The sequence below is a fragment of the Panthera uncia genome, chromosome B4 (genome assembly GCF_023721935.1).
Source record: "Panthera uncia isolate 11264 chromosome B4, Puncia_PCG_1.0, whole genome shotgun sequence".
Taxonomy (NCBI): Eukaryota; Metazoa; Chordata; class Mammalia; order Carnivora; family Felidae; genus Panthera; species Panthera uncia.
In genome coordinates, this window is record NC_064809.1 from 65,797,253 (window position 1) to 65,810,835 (window position 13,583).

Consider the following 13,583-nt stretch of genomic DNA (forward strand, 5'->3'; position numbering starts at 1 on the left):
GACATACTTAGAGACATTGATATAAACACATCCAAAGTAGCCAAAACCCTCCCAAAACAAAAAATCAAAACGTAGACTCTATGAATAAATTCAAGTCTTTGTGTAGAAATAAAGATTTGAAGATAAGAAACAATGAATATTTAGAAGGTGAGTTTGAAGCGCTTCAGCTGTGAAGTCAAGGTGGTCAAGGAGGATTGAAGGGTCACCTGGGTGGCTCAGTCAGTTAAGTGACTTCAGCTCAGGGCATGATCTCCTCCTGGTTTGTGAGTTCAAGCCCTCCATTGAACTCACTGCTGTCAGCGCAGAGCCTGCTTTGGATCCTCTGTCTCCCGCTCTCTCTGCCCCTAACCTGCTCGCAAGCACTCTCTCTCTCTCTCTCTCTCTCTCAAAAATAAATAAATAAACATTAAAAAAAAATTTAAAGGAGGCCTAATTTTAAATTCAGGCTCCATCTTTAACTGTGTTGTGTTGCGTAATTTATTTAATCTGAGTCTAAATTGTTGAAATGGTGGTAATAAAATATACTTATGGAATTTCACTGGGAAGTAAATGCAAAAAATATAGGTAATGTACCCACGTGGGTACTCAATGAATATCAGTTCTCTTATTTCTCTTTCATTTTTTGGGGGGAGAGGGGGAGAATGAGGGTAAATAACATAAAAAGTGGCTCCCTAGATACACAGGGAATCCATAAATGTATAGTTTTTTCCTTCCTCCCTTTTTATGACCCCAGGTTACAGTAACAAACAAGTCATTGATGTTTGAAATAAAAGGCAAGTTAAATTGAACTCTGGCCTTTACCACAAAAAAAAATGGGGGGAAAGGGAAGGAAGGAATTCTGACCTTCCTCTGTCTGCAGTAGTTATGGTACTATTTCTTCCTTTTTAGGAGATGTGCTTTAGAGACCTTAGAAAAGGGACTAGGACCTGGTTACCTGCCTTTTTGTGCAGTACTGTCTACTGTGTAATATGCAAATAAATTTCCTTCTTGAATAATTAAATTTCAAACATATTAGCAATCCTAGAAAGTGATATTATAATTTTTTAATATCTTTTAATAATTGCTGCACTGTAATAAATATATCTGCATTTTTATAATTCAACCATTTCTTTGAAGCAAATGTCTTTTAGTAGGTACACTATGTATTTATGCTCTACCCACCTATATGGTATAGTTAATACCAGGATAAACCTCAAGTGATTTTTTAAAAGGATATAACCACTGTCAAACTACCAATGTGTTATAGATGATATTTTGATAACTCTATGGTACTTTTTTCAGACATAGCCAGTGTCTGCCTTTAATACACGAATACATTTAGAATACTAATATGCCTGCCTCCTGTTAGTTAAATGGATATTCTCTTCTGTTCTCTTGCACTCCATCTGCTATGGCAGAGGAAATCAACAACCCTGGGAACCCACAGAACACGTCTGACAGCTGCAGGACTCAGATTCTCAGTTCAACAAATTATGATTCACGAAGACTCTCTGACAGGAAAAACAGTCTCTACTACAACCTAGTGGGTTTATATGTTAGTGTGTGTGAGCCTGAGGGGGTGGGGGAAGGGGGGAAGGGGGGAAGGAGGGAAGGAGGGAGGGGGAGGGAGAGAGTTATGTGTGTGTGTGGTTTAATTAGTTTAGCTAAAGGAAGAAGAACATGCCCCAAATTTTTAATTTTAATCACAACTGGCATTTCATTAGCTTAAGATAAACAGTTTTCTATTATGTGCTCCTACTAGACGGCTAGAGTGCACGGCAGAGTGCTTATGTTCAAAACCTCACCTTGGCAGGGGCATTCTCATCGTGACTAAATTTAGCTTAAAATAACAATAAAACTGTCTTTTATTAATGCCCGTTTTTTTTTTTTTTTTAATTTACATTAGAACATCACCATTGTCCTAATGCTTCCTTTCACTTATTGACATTATTCTAACGTCAATGACTGTTAGGTCACTAAATATAACTATTGTTTTAGGTACGCAACCTGTTTTGTTGTTGTTTTAGGATACAATTACCTCATCCTGTTGTCCTCTGTTATAATCACATTTAATACAAATGAGGGAGCAAAAGAAAAAAGTACAAGTGGAATTATAAAAGGGGGATTTTCTACAGCCTTCACACTTTCTTGGCATTCGCTCCGGCCTCCAACTCATATTGTTTTTCAACGTAAAATCAGTACCCAAAATTTACATTGCTTTTTTTTCTTTTTTTCTGGTTACTTTTAGACAAAGGTCCATTTCCACTGCCTTCTGCAGTGTTGGCATCCTTCCCAGAAACAGGTTTCTGAATATCAAGGAAATTACTGAGCCATAAACTAAGATGAAATCCAAAATTAAATCCTTTGCCTAAAAATTAAAAAAAAAAAAAGTCAAGGGCAGTGAGGGTGTTCCAAAAATTAGGACTTCACAGGTAGGAGTAGTAAATGATTTAGGGTAAGAAAGACACACTGCCAGGTTGCTGGACAACACAGTTTAGTCACACGCAGCTGCCTCTGCTTCTTCAAAAATTTAAGGCTGCTACTGACACTCTGACCACAGGGTGCTCATTCATTCCCGACTCCTGTGATGGGCCGGAAGGAGGAGCTGGTCCAGCCTCCTGGAACCATGGAGAGAGGGCCACTCAGAGAACCTCAGCTTCTCCCCACATGGTTAACTTCCCTAAGGAGTTAAGCAGATAAAACTTCCCCAAGGTTCTGATAACTTCTAGGCTCAGTCAAAATACATAATTAAATTTCATAATTTTTCTCTTTCAAATTAAGGATATGTTTGATCAGCATCTGTGAAAACTCTCTTAGCCTTGACTGTCATTTGCATCTTCCTCCCATAATAATGGTAATTAATAATAATAAATAATAATTCGTTGTACTAGGACTACCAATTTTGGACAAGATGAAGAACTACCACAGGGTGCTGGACTCCTTTTGCTACCAAATCCCAGAGATACTACAGATAATACTGAATCTTGGTGGTTTTCAGAACCTTACTTATTAGCAAATACAAACAACAACTATAACAACAAAAATATCAACAGACAAGAAACCCCAGGGGAGCAGGAAGAAGTTATCCTAAAGTGGATGGCAAACATCAAATATAAAGAGGCAGAATCAATAGCCCACAGAATGGAGATGGACTGGGAAGGGCTCACTGGCTGGACTTTTTTCTCTCCCAGAATTCCCTGATTAAAACATCACTTGCCCAGTCATCATGATGTGATAAAAAAGCTGCCCCTCCTGCTGAGAACCGTCCAGAAATAACAAGGTAACATCACGGCAGCTCTGGAATTCTGCTGGAACTCAGATTTACTAAAGATTGGATTCAGGCCTAAGTGTTCTCTGCTGCTTTCTTCTGCACCCTCTGTAAACTCCAGAGGGCAGAGATTTTTGTTGGTTTTCCTTCCTCAGACCTAGGGTAATACCTGGTACATAATAGGTAAACACTGAGGCTGCTGAATGAAAGAGTGAAGAAAAATGGAAGTGTTTCTGGGTGTGTCCACAGATGCACAGCCTAAGAAGAGGTACCAGTCTCAAAATGTACCACAAAATGACAGATCCTCTTTGAAAAATATCTTGCAGGATGTATTCCAACAAGAAGAGAAATGAATTCCAGACCAAACAAGGGAATCAATGGCAAGTAATAACTTGGCAAATTTATTGTTACATGAATAAGAATAAAAAATATAGAACAAAAATTCCAGATGATGCCAACATGAAAAGAAGGGAGGTCATAGTAGAGAGGTGAGTTCAAAGACTGAAAAGATTATTAGAGAGGGGGAAGACCAAGATACTAAGGTTTACATATTAGAAGGGAAAAATGAATAGAATCAATCTTAACAAATTAGAGATCAGTCAAAAGGAAAAAAAGACATAACTTATACTTTTCAAAGAAAAAGAATAAAGCCGGAGTTGTAAATAACATAAAGCAGGAGAGGAGAAAAAACAGGAGCATGATGAATAACAACATGAAACAAGATGGCAGAAATAAGTGGTGATGAATAAGTCACAAGGATGAAAGGAACCCAGCACACGGAATACAGTCAATGGTACTATAATAGTGTTGTATGATGACAGATGGTTGCTATACTTGTGGTGAGCACAGCATAATGTATAGAGTTGTTGAATCACCATGTTGTGCACCAGAAACTAACATAACATTGTGTGTCAACTATAGTTCAGTTTAAAAGAATGGTAGAAATAAAGCCTACAAACTACAAATACAGTAAGAATATGTTTGTCAAATTCAGTGACTGATAGACTCAGATCAGATTTACAAAATATCTAGCATTAAATAGTCCACAAAAAACAAAAAAAGATAGGTGGAGGAGATGGGGAAAAATATATATGAGGTAAATGTTAACCAAATGAAAAATTAAATATTAAATATTAGAGCAAGCAATTTAAAAAGATACATAATTTGTTCATAAAAAACAATATATAAATATAGATGATATATAATAATATCCATAAGATATAATGTTCATAAATATATATCCACCTAGTATATAGCCACTGACATACTATGATGAGAAACAGGTACAATCTTTCCTTAGAAATTTTAATACAACTCTCTTAGAAATGGACTGACTGGAAATATAAACAAATACATAGTAAATGTGAATTACACCATTAACAACCACAATCTAAATATATATTATATAAGCTTTATAAACATATAGTGAATGCTCACTTTTTCAAGAATGTATGGATGCTTTATGTATTAGACTACAAAGGACATCTCAACAAATTCCAAAAAATCAACCTATGCACCATAATCTCTACATAAAAATCAGTAAAACTTCACATCAGTAATAATAATAAAAAGGTCAGGAAACTAAATAGTTAAATGAATTCATAGTTAAATGAAGTGGAAGTAACAAGACAAATTGAAGAACACTAAAAGCTGAACTACAGAAAGTTCTACATGTCAAAGGCTGTGTGAGATGCATCTGAGGCAGTAGGGTGAAACGCAGAGCTCTGAATAGGTTTTTCACATTAAATGAAAGAATGAAAACAGACAAGCTAAGCAATCTACATGAGGAATTAAGAAACGGGCTGTCTGCCTACAACAATGGTGGAGTCACAGGTATGGAATTTACCTTGATACCTTAAACAAGCAGAAAATCAGGTGAAATGTAAGAAACAGGGTTTCTCAGACTTTGGACAATAAGCAGCACAGGTCAGAAAACTCTGAGAGAAGAGGAGAAAATGGGCAAAGCTGCATAAATAGCCACAGCTAGTTTTCAGGTTGTAGCCCACGGAAAGGGAACTCAAAGGATTGAAAAGGAGGATGGCACAGAGGGAGGGTGTCCAGAGGTCTGCATCCATCCTTCCAGAGTCTTTGCTGAGTAAAGCTTGGTGCATGTGTGTGAAGAAAATACTGAGGCTAGAGAAAGAACCACCAAATGAGCAGGTGAGCTCCCAAAGCTTACAGGGAGCCAAGAATAGTTCCTGTACCCACCAGAATGAATGGACACACAAAGGCACTGAGTAAAGTCCTTAGCTAGGTACTGCCTCAGTAGTGGAACAAGATTGAAACTAGTTCTGGAACTGCCCTGACAAAGCTTAAAAGCATGCCTCAAAAGGATCATACTAATTCCAAGTAAGTGAATCATGTCTTGTTAGGATCTGTGAAGGGTCTAAGATTTTACCCTACTTGTATGCTAAAAGGTAGCCTATTTTTGTTTTCGTGGATGCCACAGCAGAAGACACAGACTCCTGGGTCAGAGATACAGGACTTTACTGAAGCCAGAGCATGAATATCATATAGTTGGCAATGGCTCTCCCTCAACCTTTACGTATGTTGGGCACAAAACAAGTACCCATATGAATGACTGCACATGCATGGGGTTACCTTATAGGAGGTAAACATAATTTTAAAGATGTGGGATCAAGCTTGCTTGCTATCTAGTGGAAAAGTGTTGACCTATCTCTTAAGGTTGTTTTCTGCAAATATGACCTTGAGAAATGGCCTTATCGCTGATCAAGAATATATAAAAACTCTTAATACAACTTATACAATGTAATAAAATAAGGGCATAATATTTGGACAAATTTTTACCTAAAAAGATGTATGGATAGCTGAACCAATATTCTAGAGCAAGAATGTCGTAGTACAGGAGTCCAGACCAAGAACTGGTCTGAAGTGCCCTCCTCTCATGGACATACCAAATGTATAGCTACAAATAGAGCAATTTCCTTTGAGAGAAATCCAAAAACAAGCTGAATGTCTCCTACACAACAGGTGAATGAGAAAATACCAACATCAAAATAGGAAAGGCTGGAAAACACTCTCACCATAAACTCCTCCCCTGACACAGAAACCATACAATTAAGGAGGAACCCTTAGCTCCCAGCTTCTCCTTGAGAAGCAAAGAGTGTGGACCACACATCTAGTGCCCCAACTTTTAAGGATGCCACCCAGGTGACAGACCTCCAAATGGCCTCGCTCTGAAGGGCAACTGCGCTTGCATTCACAAGTCCCACATGACTACAGCAAACAAGAATCAGTTGTTAATGAATGCATGAGCATTTGCCTTGGCTGTCCTCCCAGGGTGCAGCATAGAGAGAGTGGGCAAAAATGCCCACTCCCAGTCTTTCCCTGGAAGGAGTCTGACAACATTATCAGCTGCTGCTTCAGGGCCTAGAGTCAGCCTGCATCTAGGTGCTTACTGCCATCCTCTCTTTGGGACAATGACAAGTCTTGGCACAGCTTCAACTACTGGGAGACACTAAGAACAATGATGATGGTTTGGATAATCAAAAAGATTTGAAAGGAAGCAAGACCCTCATGCTGGGATGATCAGTGAGCTATATCTCTTATATGAGACCATTCTGCCAAGACTAGAGTAAGTGACTGTTTTATCTAATGTTCAACAACCAAAACAGAGTATCAAGGAAAATGAAGGAACAGAAATATATTCCAAACAAAAGAACAAGAAACATTGCCAGAAACTGATATTAATAAAATGGAGATATGTGATTTCCCAATAGAGATTTCAAAATAATGGTAATAAAGAGATTCAACGAGGTCAGGAAAGCAATGTATGAACCAAGTAAGAATTTCAACAAAGAGACAGAAAACATAAATAAGTATCAAACAGAAACAAGAGAGCTGAAGAACACAAGAAGTAAACTGAAAAATTCAGAGGGATCCAACAATGAAACTAGATCAACTGAAAGAAAGGATAAGAGAACTCAAAGACAGGACAGTGAATTTTATGCAACGAGGAGTGAAAAAAGAATAAAAAAGAGTGAAGATAGGGACTATAGAACACCATCAAGTATATCAATATATGCATCCTAGGGATCCAAAAAGAGAGGGGAAGAGAGGAGAAAAAAAATTATTCAAATACATAATGGTTGAAAACTTTCCTGACCTGGGAAAAGAAACAGATATGAAACTCCAGGAAGCCCAAAGAGTTCTATTTTACATCATAAAAAAATCCAAAATAACGTAAACCCTACATGTGTAAGACCAAGCTATAAACTAATAGGAACATGAATACATCTGTGATTTCAGTGTAAAACAGAACATCTTAAAGATCTAAAATGCAGAAATTATGAATAAAAAAATTTTTGACTACATCCACAAAGAAGTAACAGGTAGGTAGGTGACAGACATGGATTAGATATTTTCTTCACTTGGATTAGACTGAAAGGAATTGATACATGTAACACGTAAGATATACCCTCATATCAGCCAGAAAAAGCCAGGAAAACCAAGAAAGAAATGGGTAAAGCATATGGATGGATATAGATGGAAAAGTAATTCTCAACTGCTAATATGTTTAATAATCAGAGTAAGGCAAATCCAAAATACTAGATAACAATAGCCACCCACCAGATTGCCACAGGGTATAAAGTTGTAAAATATACAGTGTTGGGGTAGGGGGAGTTAGGAATGGGAACCTTTATACACAAATACTTAGAATGAAAATGGATGAGGCCACTTTTGAGAATAATCTGAAAAGACCTGGTCAAATAGTACAATATTAAGTAATATCCTAGAACCCTGAAATCTCATGCCTGGGGACATACCCCAGAGTTACCCTCAGAGAGGTTCATATGGAGATATGTAAGAGGATGCTCATTGTAGAACTATCTACAAAAGCTCAGAGTTGAGAGGTATCTAGATTCACTAGGAGAAAAATGAATACATTAAATGTGTTATATAAATGTTAGTATAAAATACAGTTAAAATAATTAAAGGTGCATATAACAAGCTAATATTAAGGGGAAAAGTTAGAGAACAAGATTTCTAGGATAACACCAAAAAACAAAATTAAGCCAGGCATTTAGTATACTGGAAGAATATACATTAAATACACAGAATATTAAATACCTAGGTATGTTGAATTCCTATGGAGAAGGGATTAGGGGGTGCCTAATGAATGAATAAAGAAGAGTCATGTATGGAATAGCAACGAAAATACAGAAAAAGTAGAACAGGACCTTAGTATGTTTTATATTGGCATAAAAATGAGTAAGAGCTAATATAAAGTTTTCAGTAGAGTTACTATTGACAAGTAAATTAATAACAGTAACATGAAAAGAGTGAAGCAAAGTCAAGAGCAAGGTTTTAACTGGGCAGACAATAATAATGATGCGTGGGGCGCCTGGGTGGCTCAGTCGGTTAAGCGGCCAACTTCGGCTCAGGTCATGATCTCACAGTCCGTGAGTTCAAGCCCCGCGTCGGGCTCTGTGCTGACAGCTCAGAGACTGGAGCCTGCTTTAGATTCTGTGTCTCCCTCTCTCTCTGACCCTCCCTCATTCATGCTCTGTCTCTGTCTCAAAAATAAATAAACATTAAAAAAAATAATAATAATGATGCATAAGACAGTCACACATACACCCTCAAGAGGAGGTAAAATGTTTACAGAGCAAAGTCAGATACCTGGTTCTGTTCCAGAAAGAAATCATGGCTGAGGAATTGGAAGTATATAGACTCCTTCTGAAAGGAAACTTACACATAGAGAAACTTTTTAAAAAAAATTAGCCCATTGATTTTCAGTGAATAAAGGACATGACATTTATTGTCATCTTTCACAGAGAGCTTAAAAATAGCCAGTGATGAAACAGGATTTTTGAGCATTACATAGAAAGAAAACACAAAATTTTCTAGGGTTAAATATATCAAGGCCAAGCTGGTTCATCAAAATGACAACTGAGGACATTGCTGACTTAAAAATAACTGTAGCCTGCCAAATTTCACGAGTACAAACATTAATCAGAGTCATCATAAAGAAAGTCTGAAATTTAAGAGTATATGTAATGTAAAGAGCTCAAGGACTAACTGGCTCATTTCAAATCTCTGATTTATATTTTCTATGAAAAAGTTAAAAAAAGAAAGTAATCAAGAAGGCTTGATCATGTACCTTAATTCAAAACACAGAGAATGCTTCCTAACTGTTTTATTCCTGTCTACTTCCAAGAATCAAATCATCCTCCTCAAAGACAAAGATCTACTACAACTGAGAATATTCAAAAGAACTTGCCGTAGGAATTGAAAAGCAAATTAAAAAAGAAAACTTTGAAAACCACCATCTTCAGAATGTGCCTAGATTCCTAATGTGACTACTATGAAGAGGCAACGTTCATTTAAGAAGTATGAATTATGTATGATTTTTAAGTTCCATTATGGCACAGACACACCTCAAGGAGGGCAGTGCATAATAAAGACTATAACTGAACATAATCAGGCACCAAAATGTATTGAATTTTTTCTTTGCCCTCGGTTGTCTGGAGGAAATTTTCTGAGAAATTAAGGCCAGCAGTGCTTTCCTTTATAAAAATAATAAACATAGGTCTCACTGCTAAGTAAAGTGAAAGTAAGAGTCAAAACTAATTTCTTTCTGCTACTACTAAAATCTTAATTTTGAAAATGGAAACCTTAGCTGCTAGCTTAATTATATATACACATATCCAATTTCATATACACTGGCATTCTAAAATGAAATGGTATCAACAATAAAGGTTAATTACTTTCTTTTTTCATGTGAGGAGCAAAATACGTCCAAAACTAATCATGTTTTCCATAAACGTTCCCTTGGAACACAGACCATACTTCACCAGACAGCTGGGTCAGCTTTGGCCCAAAACATCCTTTTATATTAAAAAACATTTATCAAAAGCACAGCAATAAACCTGACCTCTACAAAAAAAATATGAGTTCTTGTGTTTAAGTAGCTAATGAACTTAGTACCATTTGCCACCTGATTCAGTAGTCATGGTCCTGGGGAAAAAGTATAATGTGGGGAGCCTGGGTGGCTCAGTCGGTTGAGCATCCGACTTCAGCTCAGGTCATGATTTCACGGTCCTTGAGTTCAAGCCCCGCGTCGGGCTCTGTGCGGACAGCTTGGAGTCTGGAGCCTGCTTCGGATTCTGTGTCTCCCTCTCTCTCTGCCCCTCCCTACTCACACCTTGTGTCTCTCTCTCTCAAAGATGAATAAACATTAAATTTTTTTTTAAATAATTTAAAAAAAGTATAATGTAAATAATCAAGGTGGAAACACAGACCGTGTGTTATTCTTCCTCACTGGGGTATGCATAGGTACTAACAATTCCATTATCTTCCTTAACTTATAGCACAGAAAAACACAGCTTTATTCCTTCTCCACCTTAGATGATCTCATGAGATTACAGGAATTCTCTCCTCTAATTACACCAGTGAAGTATGTCACACTTCTACATATTTATTTAACAAATAGTTACTGAGCACCTGCAATGGGTCATCCACTACGCTGTTAGCAAAACCAAACATGGTCCCTCTCTTCTCAGAGGTTCTGCTCTAGGGAAAAATGCACACATCAATCAAATATGTACAAATAAATCTAAAACTAGAATGTAATAAAAAGGAGAAACATATGGAGCTTTGAAAATATGACCTAATCAGGGTGGTCAGAAGAGTCTATTCTGATGAAGGAATGATTAAATACAGTTTTTCAGAATCAGCTCAGAAAAAAGGGAAAGGAAGGATATGTATCCAGAAGACACAGCATGTGCAAAGATCAGTGGTAGGATGAAGTGTATTTAGATCCATGACAAAAGCAAAGCAACCTTCTCCTTTTCCTCTCCTCTTTCTCAATTATTCATTTTATCTCAATTTCCCTTCTTCCCTAATTTCAGTTTCCCATTTTTCAATCATTCCAAAGGTTAAAAAATTATTTCAAATACAAAAAACCTGTCATCTAAGCGTAAATGAGGAAAGGTGCCAAAAAGAGAAATGAATTTAAACACTCATTGTGTACCTTCTACGCAAAGCCCTTAGGACTCAGAAAACTAGTCACTGTCCTTGTGCATGTAAATAATAGTGACATAGATTAGAGCCATGCTTCCCATATTATGACACTCACATATCCAGGATATAAGGCTGTGTACACCCCCAGGTAACAACCTTATCCTAGGCAGTATAAAACTCCAAGAGTTAAGAGGCCACATCTTACTTGAGCTCTCATGGAACTCCTGTTTCTGGGGGAAGGTGAGAAAATTAAAATAAACATACATAGTAACAGCACAGAAGATTCCAATTTTTTCTGTGTATAGGGTATACACAAGAGTCTTCATGGAGAACTACTTCAGACAAGATTGGGGTTTTAATGACTCTACACTGACATTATCTTCTGTGGAAAAACATGGAAGGATCTTCTTGATATGCAAAGAAGACAATAAAACATGCTGCATGTTGAAACCATAATAAACACCTGTGAGGTAAAACTATTCTGTACCCAATCCATTGAGTAAATAATCTCAGATTCTACTAGACTGAGGCCTGTACCCTCTCCACTTTCCCATTACTATCAGCATACACACACCAATCCCTTCCTCCTTCTGCAGTGAGAAGGCAGAAAATGAAGGGGCTGAAGGGAGAAGATGACACAGCTTAAAAGAGAGGAAGTATCTCAGTTCTGATACCAAGTTCTAGGATCTCCCCTAAGACCCCCACTCTCTTGGCAAGATGCACATCCTTCTCAGTGGGTGGATGCTATACAACTTTGTTGTTGTCTTTTGATGACTTTCTTTTTACTTGACAGAGTTTAAGTGGGTTTTGTTCAACACAAATCAAAGATGTGCCTGGAAAATCATCTCTGTCTCCTTTATTATATTAGCTACTTCCCATTCCTTAAGCATATCAAAGGCTCTCCTGTTTTACAACAAAACCAGCTAAAACCACCAACCAAATAAAACTTTGTATAGGGTTGAACAGTGTCCTCACAGAATCTCAGAACGTGACCTTATTTGGAAATAGGTCTCTATCTGGAAATAGATGTACTTAGCTAAGATGAGGCCATAATGGACTATGGTGGGCTCTAAATCCACTAAATGGTGGCTTTATAAAAAAAATAAAAGGGAAGAGTGCCGGGGTGGCTGAGTTGGTTAGGTATACAACTTCAGCTCAGGTTATGATCTCACAGCTCGTGGGTTTGAGCCCTGCGTTGGGCTCTCTGTTTACAGCTTGTAGCCTGGAGCCTGCTTCAGATTTTGTGTCTCGCTCTCTCTCTCTCTCTGCCCCTCCTCTCTCTAAAATAAATAAACATTAAAAAAATGAAAGGATGATTTAGACACAGAGAAACACACAGGAAAAAAGCACACATGACAACAGAGACAGGAAGTGGAGTGTCTAGAAGCCTAGAGATGGATGCCAAGGATGGTTGGCAACCACAAGTTGGAAATGGCAAGGAAGGACTCTTCTGTAAGAGCCTTCAGAGGGGGCATGATATGGTAGACACCTTGATTTTAGCCCTCGATTTTAGGCCTCAAGACTTCAGAACTGTGAGAGAATCAATTTCTATTGTTTTAAGCTACCTTCTTTGTGGTACTTTGTTTTGGTAGCCCTACAAAATGACCACACATTTTGATTTGTCTCTGATGTCCTGGTCATATTACCACTGGTGCCCCTTTTCATTCTCAAAAGTGTTCCTGTTTGGATAAATTATGGTTATCCCAACATACTTTATGTAACCACTGCTCTCTCTCTTCACTAAAGCCAAGTTTAAGGAAGAAATATATTCACTCAAGAAATTTATTACCCTTTTGTTCCAGTAGTGAAGACTAATTAGTAAATTTGAAACTGGTCTTAGGGTTTTACTTTTTTAAGGTTATTCACTTTCCTCCACCTTCTTACTGTGAGAATTTTCATAATTCCACAGAAAAGTTTAAAGTATAACACAATGAACATCTACTCACTTTTGAACTAGATCAGGGGTTACAAATTATGGCCCAGCAGCCAATCTGGTCTGCTACATGTTTTTGTTTAGCCCACATGGCTTTTACATTTTTTAAATGTTAAAAACAATCAAAAGCAAATAAAATTTCTTGACATATGAAAGTTGTATGAAATTCCAATTTCAGTGTCCATTAATAAGGGTTCCTGGAACACAACCATGCCCATTTGTTTACATCTGTGGCTACTTTCTTGTTGAAATGGTCAAGTTGAGTAGTTGTGACAGAGATCATAAGGTCCACAAAACCTGAAATATTTACTATCTGGCTCTCTATGGAAAAAGCTTACCAACTCCTCACCTAGATTTACCACTTAAAACACACACACACACACACACACACACACACACACACACACAGAAACAAAC

The 13,583-nt window shown here is 37.4% G+C and overlaps 1 protein-coding gene across 4 annotated transcripts in view; it reads right to left on the reverse strand.

Annotated features, from left to right (window-relative positions):
- Nucleotides 1-13,583, reverse strand: part of SLC2A13 (solute carrier family 2 member 13) — a 276,180-nt gene that overhangs the window by 181,179 nt on the left and 81,418 nt on the right. The gene's annotated exons all lie outside the window — the stretch shown is intronic.